This window comes from Octopus sinensis, linkage group LG4 (assembly GCF_006345805.1).
Source record: "Octopus sinensis linkage group LG4, ASM634580v1, whole genome shotgun sequence".
In the NCBI taxonomy this organism is placed as follows: domain Eukaryota; kingdom Metazoa; phylum Mollusca; class Cephalopoda; order Octopoda; family Octopodidae; genus Octopus; species Octopus sinensis.
Genome location: NC_043000.1, coordinates 149,289,273 through 149,310,852, shown reverse-complemented (window position 1 = coordinate 149,310,852; position 21,580 = coordinate 149,289,273). Strand labels below are relative to the sequence as shown.

General features: G+C 39.3%; 1 long non-coding RNA gene across 1 annotated transcript in view; it reads right to left on the bottom strand.

Annotated features, from left to right (window-relative positions):
* Positions 1-11,978, bottom strand: part of LOC118763294 — an 18,065-nt gene extending 6,087 nt beyond the window's left edge. Inside the window, exons 1-3 of the long non-coding RNA XR_004999045.1 lie at positions 11,847-11,978; positions 9,843-9,850; positions 9,155-9,163 (exon numbers count right to left, since the gene is read on the bottom strand). This is a non-coding gene — a long non-coding RNA (uncharacterized LOC118763294). The remainder of the gene's footprint in view (positions 1-9,154; positions 9,164-9,842; positions 9,851-11,846) is intronic.
* Between the last annotated feature and the right edge of the window lie 9,602 nt (positions 11,979-21,580).

Sequence of the window (21,580 nt, the reverse complement as noted above, 5' to 3'; positions counted from 1 at the left end):
TGTGAGATAAGTACAACTTATGAAAATGAATTAGACATAGGAATGGAAAAAAAGCTACAAACTTCCGTGATGTATTCAAGGATCCATGTTACTTCGTCCAATGGTGGATAGGTGAGTATAGTTGTTCTTGGGAGGAGTTTTTAGGAAGGAGGCGCAATGGCCCAGTGGTTAGGGCAGCGGACTCATGGTCATAGGATCGCGGTTTCGATTCCCAGACCGGGCGTTGTGAGTGTTTATTGAGCGAAAACACCTAAAAGCTCCACGAGGCTCCGGCAGGGGATGGTGGTGATCCCTGCTGTACTCTTTCACCACAACTTTCTCTCACTCTTACTTCCTGTTTCTGTTGTACCTGTATTTCAAAGGGCCGGCCTTGTCACTCTCTGTGTCACGCTGAATATCACGCTGAATATTCCTGAGAACTACGTTAAGGGTGCACGTGTCTGTGGACTGCTCAGCCACTTACACGTTAATTTCACGAGCAGGCTGTTCCGTTGATTCGGATCAACCGGAACCCTCATCATCGTAACCGACAGAGTGCTTCCATTTTAGGAAGGGTGAATTTAGGCAGTAGTTTGCATTACACATTATGTTTATATAGAACTACAGTGGTGGGTTTGAAGTCATGATTCGTATTATGGAGGTGAAAGTTCGTATATAAACTGCCAGCTAGTTAGTATGTGCAACGATGCAGATGGTATGGCATAAGCAGTGAACCCATCCTGGGAAAATTTGGTATATGAGTGTACTAATGAGAGTAAGGAGCCAGGTGGTGACTAAAGTGCGGTGTTAGTGTTCGTTATTTTTTTGCCGATCAACCAGTCCCTGAATCCCTATGTGTAGTGGGGTGGGGGTCATGGTTAGTCATACAACCTAATTGGTCAGCTATTTTTTTTTTGAAAACCATGACGTGGTTCCGGTTCGCTGATGGTTAACAGATATGGCAAAAACAAATCAAATAAATATATAAACCATTGCCAGCATGGGCAAATAAAAGAGCAAAATAGAATTAAAAATAAGTAAATGAGAAAGTGCAATAATTAAAATAATAGAACTAAGGGAAGAGTTTGAAGAAAATGTTTACATGGATATGTGTGTGTGTGTGTGTGTGTGTGTGTGTGTGTGTGTGTGTGTGTGTGTGTGTGTGTGTGTGTACTAGCAGTATAACCCGGCTTTGCCCGGGATTAAGTCGGGATTATTAAGCTAATCAAGTTCTTATTTCAAACCAAACTAAGTAACATCGATGTCAAATTTGGCCGAAATCCGTTGAAATATATATATATAATTATATATATATATATATATATATATATATATATCTAATATATATATATAATATATATATATATATATATTAAATGATTGAAAGAATGGAGTCGAACGAAGATGTTAACAAAATTCCTTTACTCTCGACATATGTTTCGAAGACAGCATATTTCTACACAAGAAACCGGAGTTTCTACCCTTGACAGGTCGCTTCAACCGTGTTTTCTGACGTAAATTTGCTACCCAGGTTTCGGTTAAACGAATTTTCCATGCTGACGATAAACATAGGATAATTCATTCACCTACTTATATATATATATATATATATATATATATATATATATATATATATATATATATATATATATATATCTATATATTTATATACCGCTATCGAAATTCTGTAAATTTCTAGTTACTTAAATTTATTAATTAATTAATTCCGCATTAGAATAGTACTCAATTTAAGTCTGGGGGAAGAGGTAATATCAGTTGCAGATGCAAATTAGAGGTATTTGTGTTCGGGTAAGGGGATTAAATATGGAGTGCAGATATCTATGGATTATGATGTATTAGGTAGTTTAGCTATAGTGAATTGCATTATATCATACTCAATTATCCGGTTGTACATAATGGATTATATTTATAATTTAAGCTAGTGGACAGTGTCCTATATTATTATTATTATTATTATTATTATTACTCTGCTCATTTCTAGGGTGCGTTTTAACTACTAATTGCTAGTTAAATTTTTCGAGCACCTTCCGGTGTATTCGAGCGGTTCCAAGCAGTGCTGTTTTCTGCAGCCCCGATTGTTTCCACGTACTTTTCGAGATTTTTGCTCACTGCTCCAAGGGCTCAGAGAATTATTGGTGCTACTGCTAATATTAATACATGTGTGTGTAACATAGTTATTACATGTGTATGTTTTCTTCTAATACTTTCTAATGGTTTCGAATAAATAGACACACTGGAATGTCTACCGGATGATATATGTCGTTTTGTATCCTCTCCATTTTCTTATTTGCTATATATATATATATATGTGTGTGTGTGTGTGTGTGTGTGTGTGTGCGTGTGTGTGTGTGTGTGTGTGTGTGTGTGTATCTTTTACTTTTCACTTGCTTCAGTCATTAGACTGCAGCCATGCTAGGGCACCGCCTTGCATTTTTAGTCGAATAAATCGACCCAGTACTTATTTTTAAAGCCTGGTACTAATTCTATCGCTCTCTTTTGCTGGTTACGCAAACACACCAACACCGTTTGTCAAGCAGTAGTAGGAGACAAATACAGACACAATGATACATGGTGGGGAAGCAAAATTTACAATGGACGTTAAGTTATTTTTCTCAGCAGGCACTAAATCAATTGTTTTGAAACCTAGCATATATTGATGCCATAATCATACCTAACACTATTATCCTTATCTTTTCAGAAACTTTTGCCCATATGAGTAATCAGGAAAGCAAACCTCAAAGAGTGTGTGATTTGCTGAATGCACTCGTCACACCAAAGGAGATTTCAAGAATAGTTGGAGTGTCCATAAAGACTGTTTATAATGTAAAGAATAGATTGACTATCAGCAAAACTATTACGAGGAAGTCTGGAAGTGGAGGCATCAACAAAAAACGTACCAAAGCTTTTATTAAAGCTCTCCAATCTCAAATCCTAAAGGATCCAACCAAATCTATGAGAAAAATGGTAATTGAACTTGAGGTAGACAACAACACCATTAGAAATGCAGTAAAATATGATTTGAGGTTAAAATCTTACATAAGAACACCAAAACACTTGTTGACAACAGCTATGAAGGAAAAGAGATTGGAAAGGTGCAAGAAAATTATTACCTGGTTCAAGTAAAAGTCCTCCATTGTAACGATCTTTTCAGACGAAAAGATCTTCACTGTCGAGACTGTTCTGAACCGCAGAAATGACAGATTTATCGCAAAATCGACAGCTGAGGCTAAGGGGACATTCAAAACAAAACATCCTGCTCAAGTTATGGCTTTTGGTGTTGTGGTTTCCGATGGAAAGAAAATGCCTATAAAATTCTACAAATCTGATGAAAAGATCAATGTTAATACTTACTAAAAGACTCTGAGATACCGGGTATTGCCAAGGCTTAAAGCAAACTACCCAGCTGGTAATTATGTATGGATGGAGGATGGTGCTCCAGCCCACACAGCTAGAAAAATACAAGATTTCTGCAAATCCAAACTTAGTCATTTTTTGGAATCATGTTTATGGCCGCCTTCTAGCCCAGATCTAAACGTTCTGGATTATGCTATTTGGGGCGTTTTAGAACATGCTACCATATACATACATACATACATACATACATACATACATACATACATACATACATACATATGACAGGCTTCCACAGAGTTTCCGTCTACAAGTTCACTCACAAGGCATTGGTTGGTCTGGGGTTATAGTAGAAGATACCTACCCAAGCTGTTACGCAGGGGGATTGAACCTGAAACTCCATAGCTGCAAAGTAAGCTTCTTAATCACAAATATGCTTGATATTACATATAATGTGGAAACTATTTTGCTTGTTCTTCAAAAAATTTAATATGCCATCAAATGCAATAGAGAAACTAAACTCACTTTAAGAATGAGAGTAAATATTCATCGTCAACAAATACGTGATCTCTGAACTAGACAAATTCAATTTAGTGGACATCTGGGCATATAAGGTCAAGTCAAATCTCTTGTCTTTCCACTCTAATTATTTGCAGATAATACCTCAGATCAAACAAGAATAAATAAGGGAAGTTCGCTCATTAAAAAAAAGGTTGAAATAGCTATTTTTTCTGCCAATATGGTGATCTCCGTTGCTAAAAAGTAGACCTGTGAATCAGAAGAATGGTGTTGGAGAGGGCACTCGTCCTCGGTATTCTGAGTGATCTTGGATGGTGGGGTTCCTCGATTATCCCTAGAGCTCTTTCTGTATCAGGAAGGCCCTATAACCATGATTTTTTCTAGTGTCGTATACACTTCCCTTCTTCCAATGTATACCGTGTATACATTTTTTAAAATAATCATTCCATCATATGTAAACTCCTACACTTTATGCCTGTCTTTGTATTGTTCCCCTCATCCTTCGCCCTGGTGGAAAGTAAAAGAAATCATCATGATTATTATTATTATTATTATTATTATATAATTTTATTTCGAAAAACATAGCGTAGAAGTGCTCAAGTCGAACCCCCGAGGCGCTAAGCAAGTATAATAGATACAATAGAAAATGCTCGAATCAGGCAGACCACGATGAACATATATATATATATATATATATATATATACGGGTTTAATTAGGATAAAATAAGAAATGTCCAATTTGAAACATATTTTGATATATTAGAAATATAAATATATAGAATAAAGAAAATATGAACACTAAAAATATACATGGACATATAGATATATAGATATACTAAAATAATGATAGAATATAGATAAAAATAATGAAATATAGAAAAACGTTTTTAAAAATTTTAAATATAGGCGCACGAGTGGCTGTGTGGTAAGTAGCTTGCTAACCAACCACATGGTTCCGGGTTCAGTCCCACTGCGTGGAATCTTGGGCAAGTGTCTTCCTCTATAGCCCCGGGCCGACCAATGCCTTGTGAGTGGATTTTGGTAGACGGAAACTGAAAGAAGCCTGTCGTATATATGTATATATATATATATTATAAGTGTGTGTGTATATGTTTGTGTGTCTGTGTCTGTCCCCCTAGCATTACTTGACAACCGATGCTGGTGTGTTTACGTCCCCGTCACTAGCGGTTCGGCAAAAGAGACCGATAGAATAAGTACTGGGCTTACAAAGAATAAGTCCCGGGGTCGATTTGCTCGACTAAAGGCGGTGCTACAGCATGGCCGCAGTCAAATGACTGAAACAAGTAAAAGAGTAAAAGAGTATAATACAGAGAAAGTAATAGGCATTAAAAATAGTTTGGGGTAACATATTAGAGGAAAATAAGGTATTCCAACGATCGTCTCAGGGGTACATTCATCCAGATTATATATGAATCTTAAGATTCATTTTCTCAGAATGCCCCCATCATCAGAGAAAAATAGTATATACGCTAAGATATGCATTTAATGCCTTACCAAGTATGAGATAATTTGATGCTTTTATAGAAGAGCGGATAAGCTATGTAAATTATGGAAGTTATTATGAGGGCTGATGGGAGAAAAATTAGATTGTTTAGTGACTTTCTTAAAATTTATATTAGTATTGGTGATATATTGTTGTGCAACAGAAAATATTGCTAAGTGGGTTCGAATTTAAATCGTCTCATGAAAGTTGAATAGTATCAATGGTTGTAGGAATGAATAGCATAAGAAAACTTATCTAAAACAGTTGAATTAAACATGCGAAGGATAATGTATGATTCTTTTATACACAATCGGCATCTGCCAGTAATGGTATTGTATGGTGGGGCCTCATTCCTGGTTGACCAGCACAATGTATAATTAATGTTCTGTAATTTTAAGTCGTGTAATTTTAAGATCAATTAGCATGAAATTTTGATGGAATGTTTTAATGCAGGAAGGTTTCAGGGTTAACCAGCCCTCCATTGGTAAACCTTCCTAAAATAGATACAAGGGCAGCAATTAGAATATCTAAATGCAGAAAGTAATAGAGATAATAAAAGAGAAAATTATAACACATTTACAGAACTTCAGTATAGACAATGTTTTTAACTTTTGTCTTTGGAGCATATATGAAGAGTTTCGATGGGCTTCCTACTCTGGAACAGCCTACGTACAATTGACCATGTGAGGAACAACCCTCTTCTAGATGGAGACCAACTAACGCCGTAGAATTTTTGTTTTAATTTATTAAAGGAATTTACGCGTGTTCTATATCGTTTTTTTTTAAGTCTTTAGCGCTTCCTATATATACACTAGCTTCATGTTTATCATTTGTCACTGTACATTTATAGATTGCGTAGACATATACCCGCAAGCGGACGTAATTCAGGGGCCCTATAATTACACATTTTTGCCTTCTTATCTATAATTTTTGTTTTATTAATATTATTTGGACTTGTAGGGGTATCTTATGGTGATCTACGCTCTTAGTCGTTTGGAGTTGAATTTTATTTGTTTGTAGATGCGATAATTGAACCCAAATTAGGCGTAGTAGAGTAAGATAATTTTATAGAATGTTTATTAAATATAGCGTAGTATATATGGTGCTTGGGAAATTTTAAGAATTTTGAAGAACTGTTTTAGTAGATTTTTTACTCTGAGAAGAAATAGGGGGGGACAACCAAATAATTTGTCTTTTCCTAGATTTAGAGTATTTTAGAATGTTCAGATAGAGGGGGACTATATTTATTACGATTACTAGTATTGGGATTATAAATTTAATTTGGTTAACAACAGGTTTCCTTATAGGTTTATAACTTAAGGAGGGGATCGTTTTAGTCGTATCAGAATTACTGTGGGGTGTTAAATTAGCTAATTTAGTTTTGAGTTTGGTGTCAGGGATGTAGAAAATAGGATCATGAAAGCCGCTTAATTTTGGGGGATGATTATAAATTGGTACGTGTGCGTTAAAAATCTCCTCGTTTGTTGATAGGTTGGATTTTATAATGGAGATGGCCATGATGATACTATCGATGGTTAATTTCGGATGATTAGAAGAGACGTTTATATATTGTAATGTTTGGTTTGGTTTGTTGTATGGGTAATACAACTTAGTATTTAAATTAAATGTGACGTCTAAAAAGTTGGTGATTTTTGTGTCAGTCTCAACTGCAATATTGAGATTAAAGAAATTCAAAAGAAATTTTCTTAATGACATCTTAATTCGCTTGGTCTCCGGTTTAGATAAACCATTTACTGCCAAGAGTGTGTCGTCCCTATAGAGCCCATAAGAAACGTTTGGAAACTTTTCTTGAGTTGAGACAGGAAATACAGACCCACAAGGGCTGTCAGCTGGGCTGAGTCCGACGAACCCATGGTGGTATCGAAGTAGTTCGTCGAGTCGCTTCTAATCTAATTACGATCCTTAAAATTAATTAAGGTTAGGGTGTTTTCCTTCCAGTTAGCCTTGAGATCGAAAGGACGCGCTGGTGTGTGATAGTCAGGTTTTTCTCTAGGCTGCCGAAACCTCAGGCTACAAAGAACCATATCGTGGTATGAGAGAAGAGTTTCCTCCATTGCAATATCATGGATAGTTTTTGTATGGTTACTTAACACTAAGTCTGGGGTGTTTTTGTTGAATTTCGTTGACACGAGCACGAGTTGAGACAGGAAGAATTCGTCCATAAATTTGAACAGTGATTCCACTGCTACTTTCTCTGGGGTTAAAATGCACACACCTGTTTTCAACGTAAGAAGAATTACGGTAGGCTTACCTGTCGGTGCGGGAAAAGGGTCACTTTCAACGTCCGCGTGCTATCTCGATCTGCAAGGTTCACTCCATGACCACGTGCGTTATCCGTCGCTGTTCAGTCTCACATGTCTACTTTGATGCGCTGTCCGCCGCCAACTCATTCCTCGCGCTTCACTGATGCCGCATGCCCACACCGTGGCACTTCTGGTTGGACATGCCTACTCCCTCACTTCCGATCCTTCCCTACAACACAGCCTGGCTCATAACTCCACACGCTCCGCTGATCTAAAGATCATTCAACGAACCTGCCCACACTCTCCTCTCAAACCTGACCACACGCCTTAACTTGTCACGTAATCAGCCAACCAGTGACCGCCGTGGGACTTCAGATATATATATATATATACCTTCGAAACGTAGAGTAGATGAAACCATAGCGACTGAAGAAGGGGTTTTTTCTTTGTGTTAATTGGCCTGTACTCTATTTTTTTGTTGTTTAAAAAAACTGTCCAGTTCCTTGGGTTTGTGTCTATGTTTTCGTTTCTCATTGTGTTCGACGTCTTTTTGGTGTCCTGTACTCATATATGCGTGTATATGTACATGTATATGGTACGTACATTTATGTATATATATATGCATATGTTTTATTTATTAATATATATATATATATATATATATATATATATAATACACACACGTACACACACACATGCGCACACATTTTGCTTGTAATTGCGCCATTTATATTGCATTAACTTCCTTATTTCCTTTCAAACTCAGTTTTTATAAGTTGTTTTTATAACTTATTGTTTATATTTCTATATACACGCACACATACACACACATACGTACATATCCACACAAAAAAAAACACACGCATCCGTGCACACACACGAACTCACATATACCTCCCACACACAGCACACACATACAACACACATACACGCACATATACACACACATACTTCCACACACGTGCACAAACGTACACACACACATATACACGCACAGGAATGCACAGATACCTAACTCACACAACCTCACGCACACACAGACACACATACCTATATACACACACAGACACACGTACCTATATACACACACACACATAAACGTACACACAACCACATACACACACATACTCAAGCGCACGCGCATACACGCAACAAAATGCACACACAATCCGACACACATCCCCACGTTCACACACACATTATACACACGCATGCAGATACACAATGTACACACGCACATATACACACGCACATACACACACGCACATACACATACACATACACACACACACGTACATACACACACACTAGCACATGTTCGCACATATACCTCCAATACACACAATACACATACAGACACGCACACATTTACACACACACGGGCACAAACACACACGCACATAAACGCACACACGCACGTAAGCACACGCACACGCGCACGCGCACGCACGCACATACACACAGGTACGCACATATACGCCTAAACAAACCCCACACACAACCCCTCACAACCCACCCACACACGCTACACAAATTCACATACACACACATACATACACACACACACAATATATGCATGCACGCACACACACATACACATACGCATACACATATAGATACATACACACACATGCGCACACATACGCACGCACACATGCACAAGAATGCACACATACCTAACACACACAACCCACGCATACACGTATATACACCCACATACGTACACACGTACACACATACACGCACATACACATATACACCAACATACATGCACATGCATACACGCGCAAAAAACGCAGCTATACCCCTACACAATCCCTCGTTCACACACACATGCACATGCACACACACAAAACACACGCACATACACACATGTACACACGCACATACACTCACACGCATACATGTATATACACACGCACACACATACACACACACGCACACGTAAATTAACCCATACATACCTCCCATACACACAGCACACACTCACACACACACACACGCACACGCACACACACACACAGACTGCGCGCACCCACATACCCACACATACACACACATTCCTCCTTCTCTTGCACTCTCGTGTCTTTGAAAGAACTTTTTCTTCACCCATTCCCTTCCGGTCATTTCAAACCCCTTTCAGTATCAAGACAAATTTTGCCTTCGCCAGGTTTTAGAAGATTTCGAGCAAACTCAGCAGAAACGTCGTCACCTTATATTTGTGCCCGCATGTTTGTTCTTAACTTGAGTTTGGTGATGCATGGCCATAAAGTTGACGACTTTAGGCAACTGTATACTTGATCTGCGCGAGTTCCCTTTGATATTACAAGTGGAAGCACTCCGTCGGTTACGACGACGAGGGTTCCGGTTGATCAACGGAACAGCCGAATCAACGGAACAGCCTGCTCGTGAAATTAACGTGTAAGTGGCTGAGCACTCCACAGACACGTGCACCCTTAACGTAATTCTCGGGGATATTCAGCGTGACACAGAGAGTGACAAGGCCGGCCCTTTGAAATACAGGTACAACAGAAACAGGAAGTAAGAGTGAGAGAAAGTTGTGGTGAAAGAGTACAGCAGGGATCACCACCATCCCTGCCGGAGCCTCGTGGAGCTTTAGGTGTTTTCGCTCAATAAACACTCACAACGCCCGGTCTGGGAATCGAAACCGCGATCCTAGACCGCGAGTCCGCTGCCCTAACCCCTGGGCCATTGCGCCTCCACGATATTACAAGTAAAGCTTGTCGGAAGCCCCCTGATAAAACAACAATAAATCCTCCCATAATCGCTATGCTGTTCCGTATATCTTCCTGTGTTCTATTGAAGGCTTCTAATGCGTATATGTATGCCATTGTACATTCATCCCACAAAATTACCGCATCTTTGCAATATTTGGCTGAGATGTGCTTATCTGTAACTGAGTAGGGCCCTTCCTTTCCGGTTTTCTGCAAAAGGAGTATTGTTAGTATTGGTGGTGGTAGTTGTGATAGTTGTAGTGGAGATGTCTCTGTAGTTGTGGTATTAGTTGTACTGGTGTTGGCAGTAGTTGTGGTGCTAGTTGTGGTGATGGAAATAAGTTGTAGTAGTGATGGCAGTATAGTTAGTTAGTTAGTTAATTTTTTGGCTCAAAAGCAAATAGCAAGGCCATGTAGGGGGACATGGAGTTATGTACAGGGTGGTGTTCATGTAAAGAGTTCAGGCCACTTGAGGTCAAGGGAGACTTTGAACAAAGCGGTCGTCGGCATCTTCACCATCTCGTCTGGCAGCTTGTTCCACGGATCCGCAACCCGGACGGAGAAAGCTCTTCTCCTTCGATTGAGAGGATGAATAGGTATTAGTGGTTCTGATGGTAGTATTTGTAGCACAATTTAGTTATTCTAAATAATTTTTTAAAATTATGTTATGCAATATTGAAATACCTTTTTAACAACGTTTATTGTAAGGAAAATTAGCATTACGATTAGATGTCAATATGTACCTTACAAATACATTTAAGCATCATACAGACCGGGCAAAGACCGGGAGGCCCGCTAGAATACGTGTGTGTGTGTGTGTGTGTGTGTGTGTGTGTGTGTGTGTGTGTGTGCGTGCGTGTGTGTACGTGTGTGTGTGTGTGTGTGCGCGCGATCTGTCTCTTGCCCCTCTGTTTCGTTTTTTTCTCCCTAACTCCCTTTTTATCTGTTTCACGTACATTTTCTCTAGAGAGAAAAAGAGGTAGATGTAGTAAGAGAGAGACACATATACATGCAGAGAGAGAGAGAGAGAAAGAGAGGGAGATACTGAGAGAGATAGAGAGAGACATAGAGAAGGACATGTAATGGTTAGTTCTTCGTTGCAGTCGAGGGTCACCAATTGTAACAGTTGTTAAGATGCTGGTTTGCCAGTATGCAAGGTGGAAGAAGAACAGTGATCAAAATTGTAAAGAATTATTTACTTACCGTTACTTTGTATAATGCCAGGCCTCAACGGGCAGGTGTGTGTATCATACAGAAACAATATAGTTGTCTTTTCTTGTATGTTGTTGCTGGTTATGCTTGGTCAGCTGATAGCTGCCTAACTAGGAATTAGAGAAAGATAGAGTCAATGTTAAGTCGATAGAATAATACCTTCATGGTCCCTGACATTTAAACAGCAGTGGTGTTATGACAAGACATTGTATCATAGTTGACATTCTCACTGTAAACCTTCTCTCAGTTGAATTCTCTCACTAACTGGATTCTGCCTGTGGTCGCCTCTACGTCATCTCCTTTTTGCCAACTCACTTTTTCCTACGGTGTTTTAGTATTTATAAGTATCCAAACTAGCTAGAAGGAGACACATATTGTTGAGAACAATGAATTTTGTTGGCGGTCTTTTCTAGCATTTGCTGGCATAGAAGAGGTTAAGAGAGTGGCAAAGACATTATTCTGCTTAGCGAAGGCATCTGGCAAATGTAACTGCTGTCACTCACAGAAAATTTCTATAAAGCTAACTGGAAGTCAACTGGAAAAACAGATCCCGAAGCGAATTGATGCGAAACTCAAAAATGTGAGACATAGGCGCAGGAGTGGCTGTGTGGTAAGTAGCTTGCTAACCAACCACATGGTTCCGAGTTCAGTCCCACTGCGTGGCATCTTGGGCAAGTGTCTTCTGCTAGAGCCTCGGGCCGACCAATGCCTTGTGAGTGGATTTGGTAGACGGAAACTGAAAGAAGCCTGTCGTATATATATGTATATATATGTGTATGTGTTTGTGTGTTTGTCCCCCTAGCATTGCTTGACAACCGATGCTGGTGTGTTTACGTCCCCGTCACTTAGCGGTTCGGAAAAAGAGACCGATAGAATAAGTACTGGGCTTACAAAGAATAAGTCCCGGGGTCGATTTTCTCGACTAAAGGCGGTGCTCCAGCATGGCCGCAGTCAAATGACTGAAACAAGTAAAAGAGAATATGCATTAAATTTATCTCGGAGAGGAGAGCCAATACATACAGAAACATTATTCCCGGAGACTGGAGAGTCCTAATAAGACAGAATAAAGATCAATCGCTTAGATAAGTTTCTTTATTGGCCACTCAGGGCTGCACACAGATGGGACAAGTTACAAGGTAGAGCTTTTCTTTTGGGGGATGAAAAAAAAAAAAAAAGAAACAAAAAAAGGTGGTGTAGGTTTTCGATCAAAAGGGATCGTAAAAGGGAAAAAAAGAACAAAAAAAAAAGAAAAAAAGGAAAAGGAACAAAGGAAAAGAGAAATGAAAAAAAGAAGAAAAAAGGGAAAAAAAGGGGGGAGAGGAAGAAAAAAGATCAATAGGGATCGTGTATCACAGTGTCATGATGTATGGTGTAAAGGGGAAAGCAAGTAAGGTTTATCCGTGGGAAGAAAAGCCTACGAAAAAGACCACGGTAACCTTGGTCAATATTGTTATATGTTACCACATTTGTTTGCGAGTGGGTAACCCTCAAAGATCAATCGCTTAGATAAGCAATTTGATGACAGCGATAAACCCCACCTCAAAGATGTACTTTTAGAGATCGAAAATAAACTCTCCCACAAAAAAATGGAGAAGAAAGAAAAAAACAGGGTGGATGAAAATATAAAAATGAATCCTCAAGCCTTCTTAAAATTTGCAAGAGAATCTGCCTCTGTGTGCTACAATATAGGGCTACTGTTCGAAGAAAATGGTACACTGATTGCAAACTCTGTAAGGATAACTGAAATACTAAATAAACAATTCCTAAGTCTTTCCACTTCTCCACTCAGAGATATGCAAATAAGTAAACTTGATGTGACCTTCAGCACCGCAGATGTACACGAGGAAGAGGCAGATATCGATTATACTAATATAAAGGAAGAAGATATATTATCAACTAGCAGTATCGCCCGGCGTTGCTCGGGTTTGTAAGGGAAATAACTATATAAGCATTTTTAGAGAGTTACTTCCCTGATATAATAGCAAAAAAGTGCATTAAAAATGGGAAAAAATGATGGTAATTTTTTTTTTAAATCGTAGACTCATCGTAGACGTGCGCTAATACCCAGAAGGGCTCGATATGAATCACGACTATAAGATACCCACTTTTGGTTAAACTGCACCGCAAAATGTGGGAGTAGTTAGGAATCTAAATCATAGGAGACAGACACACAACTTCACTTTTATATATAAAGATTATTGTTGAGATTAACTCGGACTCAGCAACGGACCCAAATAGATTTCTGGCTGTTCCTTTAAAGATATGCAAGAAAGCACTCGTAAAACTACTACAGATACTTTTCTAGAGTTTCCTTGCATGTGGTAAATATTCCATAATGTTACAAGAAGGCATAATATACGCTGTCCATAAAGAAGGAAGCAAAGAAGGTGCTACAAAATTACAGGTCTATCTCTCTAACCCAGCGCTTTTCAACTTTTTTCAACTGTGTACCCCCAAAATCGGTTTGAGAGTTCCATGAACTCCTTGTCACAGCCAAAAATCGCACGGTTTTATAATTACAACTGAAATTGTTATAAGCAGTTTATATTTAATACATTAATCAGCCAGCAAAAAATGTAACACTTACCAATAATGAAAGTTCAGACTTTTTGCATGTTTGGAACCATTCATCATTTAAAGGTTTTTGGACGAAGCTCAGAAACTGGATACTCTTACTCTTTACTCTTTTACTTGTTTCAGTCATTTGACTGCGGCCATGCTGGAGCACCGCCTTTAGTCGAGCAAATCGACCCCGGGACTTATTCTTTGTAAGCCCAGTACTTATTTTATCGGTCTCTTTTTCCGAACCGCTAAGTGACGGGGACGTAAACACACCAGCATCGGTTGTCAAGCAATATAAGGGGGACAAACACAGACACACAAACATATACACACACATACATATATATATACATATATACGACAGGCTTCTTTCAGTTTCCGTCTACCAAATCCACTCACAAAGCATTGGTCGGCCCGAGGCTATAGCAGAAGACACTTGCCCAAGAGGCCAAATAGTGGGACTGAACCCGGAACCATGTCGTTGGTAAGCAAGCTACTTACCACACAGCCACTCCTGCGCCTATGAATAATTTTACTTAAGAATTTGAAAAATGTATACAGTACAAAAAGTGTACAAGGATAAAAATGTTAATGCGACCCTTGAGGTTGCTTTTCTGTCACCAGTTTGGTAAAACGTGGCTGGAGGTGACTCAAACGCAGTCGCATCTCACAACTATTGTCAAGCTGCAGTCTCCTTCTTTGTTTATTATAAGAATGCAGAACCAACGAAAAGCCTCTTTCAGCAAGGTTTTGATGTTGGGAGGTTTATAATGAATGGCTCAACAGTTTTGTATAGAATCGAGTATTTGTTCTTGCACTGTAGCTATGATTTTACCCAGTCTCCTTCGGTAATTTGTATGAAACGTTCATCAGCAAGGGCCCCGCAGAGCTCTATTTGAAAACATGCGGGTCGTTGGAATGTGTCCTCCATTGTCGTCCTCAGCACGCATTGTTTTTTTCATATTCTTTTCCCACACACTTATTAACACCCCCCCCCCCCGTTCCAGTCGGCGGCGAGCTGGCAGAAACGATAGCACGCCGGGCGAAATGTTTAGCGGTATTTCGTCTGCCGTTACGTTCTGAGTTCAAATTCCGCCAAGGTCGACTTTGCCTTTCATCCTTTCGGGGTCGATAAATTAAGTACCAGTTACGTACTGGGGTCGATGTAATCGACTTAATACCTATGTCTGTCCTTGTTTATCTCCTCTGTGTTTAGCCCCTTGTGGGTAATAAAGAAATAGGTATTTCGTCTGCCGTTACGTTGTGAGTTCAAATTCCGCCAAGGTCGACTTTGCCTTTCATCCTTTCGAGGTCGATAAATTAAGTACCAGTTACGCACTAGGGTCGATGTAATCGACTTAATACCTATGTCTGTCCTTGTTTGTCCCCTCTGTGTTTAGCCCCTTGTGGGTAATAAAGAAATAGAAATAGGTATTTCGCCTGCCGTTACGTTGTGAGTTCAAATTCCGCCGAGGTCGACTTTGCCTTTCATCCTTTCGGGGTCGATAAATTAAGTACCAGTTACGCACTAGGGTCGATGTAATCGACTTAATACCTATGTCTGTCCTTGTTTGTCCCCTCTGTGTTTAGCACCTTGTGGGTAATAAAGAAATAGGTATGAAGCCTGTCGACAAATAAAGGGATGTGTAAATGAATGAGATCCTGAAAACACAGGTGAAAGTTTTCATGCAGAAAAACGGTGTCCCACGAGGACAGCATGTTCCTCAGTAGTAAAGAAGTAGTAAAGAAGTGAAACGGGTGAAATCGTGAAAAGAAAGCTGCATCTTCCAAAGTAAGAGTTTTTTCATGAAACCCGCAATAAGATATTTGGAAGTTACCATATTAATACCATCTCATTGCGGCGACAAGTTTAATTCGTTAAGCTTCTTGTAAATTTCTTCTAGGTATAATTTCATTGATTTTTTTTTTTTCTGAAGGAGCGCAATGCGGAATTATGAATCTTGACTTTCCAAAAATTCAACCAGTTTGTCAAAAAGACAAACAAATCGAGTGAGGCAATTTGCCACGAACAGCCATCGAACATCCGTTTAATAAAGGAGCCGATCGAAATGCTCATCTTGACAGGTTTCCCTAAAGAGTCTGTCTTGAAGTACTGGGTTTTTTTTCTTTTTTTTTTTTTTTTCATTTTATTAACAGCTGAATCTATAAGTTGCAGAATTTCACTAAGGTTGTGGGTCCGAATATCCTTTGCAACTAAGTTATCTCGATGGAAAACACAGTAAATAGAAAAAGATCTCTTTCTACAGTTAATCTGGCGACGAGCCCTTTTGTCTTCCAGACCATAGAGCTCCTCAGCCAGTGTTTGTGGCCGACTTTGTTTGCAAGATGTGCAATCTTATATGATGCCATAAGGCCGGTTACATTGTTTTTTACCACGAGGAAACCCTTCAACTTGGAAGATGATATGGAAACATCGTGACTGAGTGATTCAAAATAGCCTTTGGTTTATGAGAAACGTTGGGATGAACTTTTTTTTAATATGATTAGATAATCTACAAAGCTTCGTGTGCACATGAGGCAATAGGGTAAAGATGGTTGAGTATGCTTCTGACAAATCCATATGCAGTATACGAGGGATCATAAAGTCTGCATTTTTTTTTCGCGTTCATTTTTGTGTATCACTTTCTTTATTCAAAATCTAAAATAAATGAAACTAGAAAAGCACTCGGAGAGCGCAGACCTCCGCCAAGCAGCTCATTTTAAGATAGATACGCGAGCAAAATTACTAATAGAGAAACGAAAATAAACTTTAGAAACAGCAACGCCACCATAGGTTAAGTGGAAACGATGAACGTGGTTTTATAGTAAACTCCGCTTCTTATGCAATAATGAGAAGCGCATAAAAACATCCCCGCTATTTGAAAGATCAATTAGTTAATGAGTCTTCATTTCGTTCAAATATGCTAAACATTTTCTCTTGTGGACTGCATAGCCATACAAAATCTATCGGTGGACCAGATTGATACGCTTTTTGCATTTAGTGGTGTCTGTATACAGTAGTGGTTCTCAACGGTGAGCCTATGCTTCAAAAATTTCTGAATAGACCTCGGAAAAGCACTGGGTGTGGATTTGTGCTTAAAATTTGTATAATAAAGTCGGGTTGGGTATCAAAAATCGCAACATTTCATTGATTAGAGAACATATGTTCAACAAATATCTAAATCACTCAGCTAATAATGGCATGATTTTGTAGTTTGATCTACCTGACAGAGGATAAATGAGCCTAAGATTTTTACGGGGATCAAAGTGGGCCCGGAGACAAAAAAGGTTGAGAACCACTGATATACAGGGTGTCCCAAAAAATAAATTCACACTTCAAATACCTTAAGCTCGAATCTGCTTTACAATATGCTTTATTTTACCAGACAAACTCATAATGACACCAAAACACAGATATGAAAAATGATATTCACCCTCAGATACTACTGATGGCATGGAAGCACGCATTGAAGATCAGTAACAATTAACTGTTGGTCAGAATTCGGAACAAAATATATAAGGTACTAGCAGTATCGCCCGGCGTTGCTCGGGTTTGTAAGGGAAATAACTATATAAGCATTTTTAGAGATGTAAAGTATAATAACCATCTCAATATGGCTAACAACAAAGGGGGGGGGGTTACTGTAGCTTTTTACGTTCTGAGATTTAATAATACATTTTTAGAGAGTTACTTCCCTTATATAATAGCAAAAAAATGCATTAAAAATGGGTAAAAATGATGGTAAATTTTTTTTTAAATCGTAGGCTCATCGTAGACGCGCGCTAATACCCAGAAGGGCTCGATATGAATCACGACTATAAGATACCCGGTTTTGGTTAAACTGCACCGCAAAATGTGGGAGTAGTTAGGAATCTAAATCGTAGGAGACAGACACACAACTTCACTTTTATATATAAAGATTTTTGAGTACCGATATTATGATGATAAATGAAGTGTTATCCTTTATTTCGGATGTTATTTGATAAATAACTAGATTGTCTATTCTCTGATCAATCACAGCCCTTAACCAATCGCAGTTTTTAGCCTTTGATGTTAATAAATTTAATTTGAGGAGTAAATATGACAATGAGGATCATAAGTGAACAACTAAAATGCATAAAGTATCAACAGAACACTTACCAATAAAAACGTGATCCGAAGAATTTGTTGATATAACCTGAATTTCTTGTGAATAATCGCTGAATGCTAACGTGATGGTAAACTCAGACAGTAATGATCAGCGCAGCGGCTAAGCCAGACTATTTAGCGGTGCCCGTTTAAAGTACGCGCGAAACATATGCGAGACTACGCTAGATATCTCGCGCGTATATCACACATCCATGAGACGCCTGCGCAAGCCTGCAATATTATTAATCTACTCTGGGGTGCGTACTCAACAAATAACTGTAATTGTGGTCAATACATGCGTACTTGCGTGCCAATGCACACGCACTGCGTGAACTTTGTAGTCTACGCTTCAAGCAAAACTCATCAGCTGACGGCTGAACAATTAACAAAAATGAGAAAAACGACTTTTCATTGCAAAAATTTTTCGTGCACTCCAGATTTTCCTGTGCATCCCCAGGGGTACATATGCACCCCCGTTGAGTAGCCCTGCTCTAACCTCACGTGTTAGGAAAGCTATGGAACACACTGTGAGAAAGTGGCTGATCACGTTCATAGAAGAAAGTAGTTTGTTCAGCAACGTGGCTTCCTGGAAGGAAGCTATATTGCTGAACAAACTATCGGAGAATAATCTAGTATTCGTAATTCGAAATTCAACCATAAGGTCATCATAAGGTCAACCTGATAACCGTTTTTATTGCTGCATCAGGTTTCTGAATGTTCCTCTCCCATTCTTTGCACTTAGAAAATCTAGGTCCCTACCAAATATCTTCTTCTTAATCCTTTTTTGCCCCTTGTGGTGCATAGGGCCTCAGCAGTTGTTTTCCACTTTTTGCGGTCATTGGCGTGTTTCTTGGCTGCTTTCCATGTCAGGCCGATGATCCTGAGCTCGTCCAAAATGCTCCGCTTCCATGTCTGCTTCGGGCGTCCTCGCTTCCTTTCCCCCTGCGGGTTCCAGTCAAGGGCTTGTTGTGTCACATTTGAGGGTTCTTTCCGCAGTGTTTATCCGATCCATCTCCATTTCCTTCGTCTAATCTGAGCATGTATGGGCTTCTGGTTGGCCCTTTCACACAAGTCAGTGTTTGGCACTCTGTCGAACCACTTCAGATGGAGGATCTGCCGGAGTCATTTGTTGATGAAGGTCTGAATCTTCTTGTAGTTGCTACCGGTGACTCTCCATGTTTCAGAGCCATACAAAAGTACAGATTTTACGTTTGAACTAAATAAGCGGAGTTTTAGTTCGAGTTGAGATGACATTGGACTTCCATACCGGCCGAAGAATAGCGAAGGCTTGCCAAGCCTTCATGCTTCTTGCCGTGATGTCCTCGTCTGATCCACCTGATTTGCTCATCTTGCTGCCAAGATAGACAAACTCACTAACGTCCTCCACAGGTGCCCCCTCGATTGTGAATGGCTCTTCCTGCTTGTTGTTGATACGCAGCACTTTTGTCTTTTCCCGGCTGATCCTCAAGCCCACTCTCCGTAAAGTTTCTATCAGGTGGTCTACCTTATCTTGCATGTCTTGCAGGCGATGTGACAGTACCAAATATAATGCTAGCTAAACCAATACGTTCGTATTTCGTTTCAAACCACAGTGGCTAAACCTTGAATAAAGCGGCATAGACTCTTAACCAGATGAATGAAACTGGGTGCAAGTGCAATTGCGAAATGTCTATGTCGGACAGATTTAAACTAAATGTGCAACATAATTGACTGTAAAAATAAAAAGGAAATATGCTGGTGTATCATCCTTTGTATTGGTTGTAATTGTCTTGGATATCTCGGTAAACTATTCCTAACCCAGGATTCACCCATCGGATAAAATACATTGGGATTGCTTACCTCAAATAATTCTAGATGTTCATTACCATTCGATGAGGTTAGCCATAAACTGGATTATAACTAAGCGCTTGAACGGTAGCTACATATCAACTCGTGTATACTTTTCAACCTTCAACATATATATATGTGTGTGTGTATATATATATATATATATATATATACATAAGAGAACAAGATGTACGTTACGCCGCAATAATATATGTATAAAAAATATATATAAAAATACAAAATGGGACAAGAACGCAAAACACTCAAAGAGACGACACAAAAAACGGACGGGTCATTCGAAGCTTCTATCAGCCGAAATTGCGAGGATGATCCGGTTCTTGACTGAAGATTAGAGGCTTCGAATGACCCGTCCGTCTTTTGTGTCGTCTCTTTGAGTGTTTTGCGTTCTTGTCCCATTTTGTATTTTTATATATATTTTTTATACACACACACACACACACACACACACACATATATATATATATATATATATATATGTCGCTGAATTTCCCTAGAGTCTACACTGATATTAGAGATGAGAACATAGGAATTCTCGTGCACGCCAAGCGAACTGATGGGTGCTTTTGACAGTGCTAATGTGCGACATCATTGGCTTTTTATCCTGGATTTTCGAAGTAAGAAATTCCTCTCAACTAACTATGTTCTCTACAGAGACGACACTTCGGCAACATCGAGAGAGGCGAATGGCCATACATTCGATAGGCTATGGACAGACTTGACCCATACCCTGAGTTCCTTGGACTCAATGTCACAACAGACACCAACATGATGGTGGTAGATTTTCTCGACGTGACCTCAAACTTAGAAATTTGTGCTTATAAGCCCTTTATGAAATTAATGAAGTGTCTGACATATAATCCTTTCTATAATAGGCACAAGGCCTGAAATTTGGGAGAGGGGGATAGCCGATTACATCGATCCCAGTACTCAACTGGTACTTAATTTATCGACCCCGAAAGGATGAAAGGTAAAGTCGATCTCAATACAATTTGAACTCAGAAAGTAACGACGGGTGAAATACCGCTAAGCAGAGTGAAACTGCACTTGGCACAGATTGACCTTAAACTTTGTTATGCATGCGCATTAAGTTTTAAAGTTCTAGCTCATTTCCACTGTTTAAAGCAGTGCTTGGAAGGAACGTGTGTAGCGTGTGATCGTCGCATTGACCATGACATAGAACGTTGAGCAGAGAATCTGCATCAAATTTTGCCAAAAGCTTGGCGATTCCTGCTCAGAGGCATACGCAAAGTTTTCAAATAGTTTTCATCGTTCTCGACACAATCAAGGAGATATTGTGCAACTGAAACCCGAGTGCTTTTTTGGTCAGCTGAAAGCAGTTTGGGCACAAACTTGGCAGACACACGTCTCATACCAAATTCCTCAGTGGTAATGGACAGAATTGAACCGTAACTAATCTGCACGTCTTCTGGTAACTCACGGATGGTGATTCGACGAT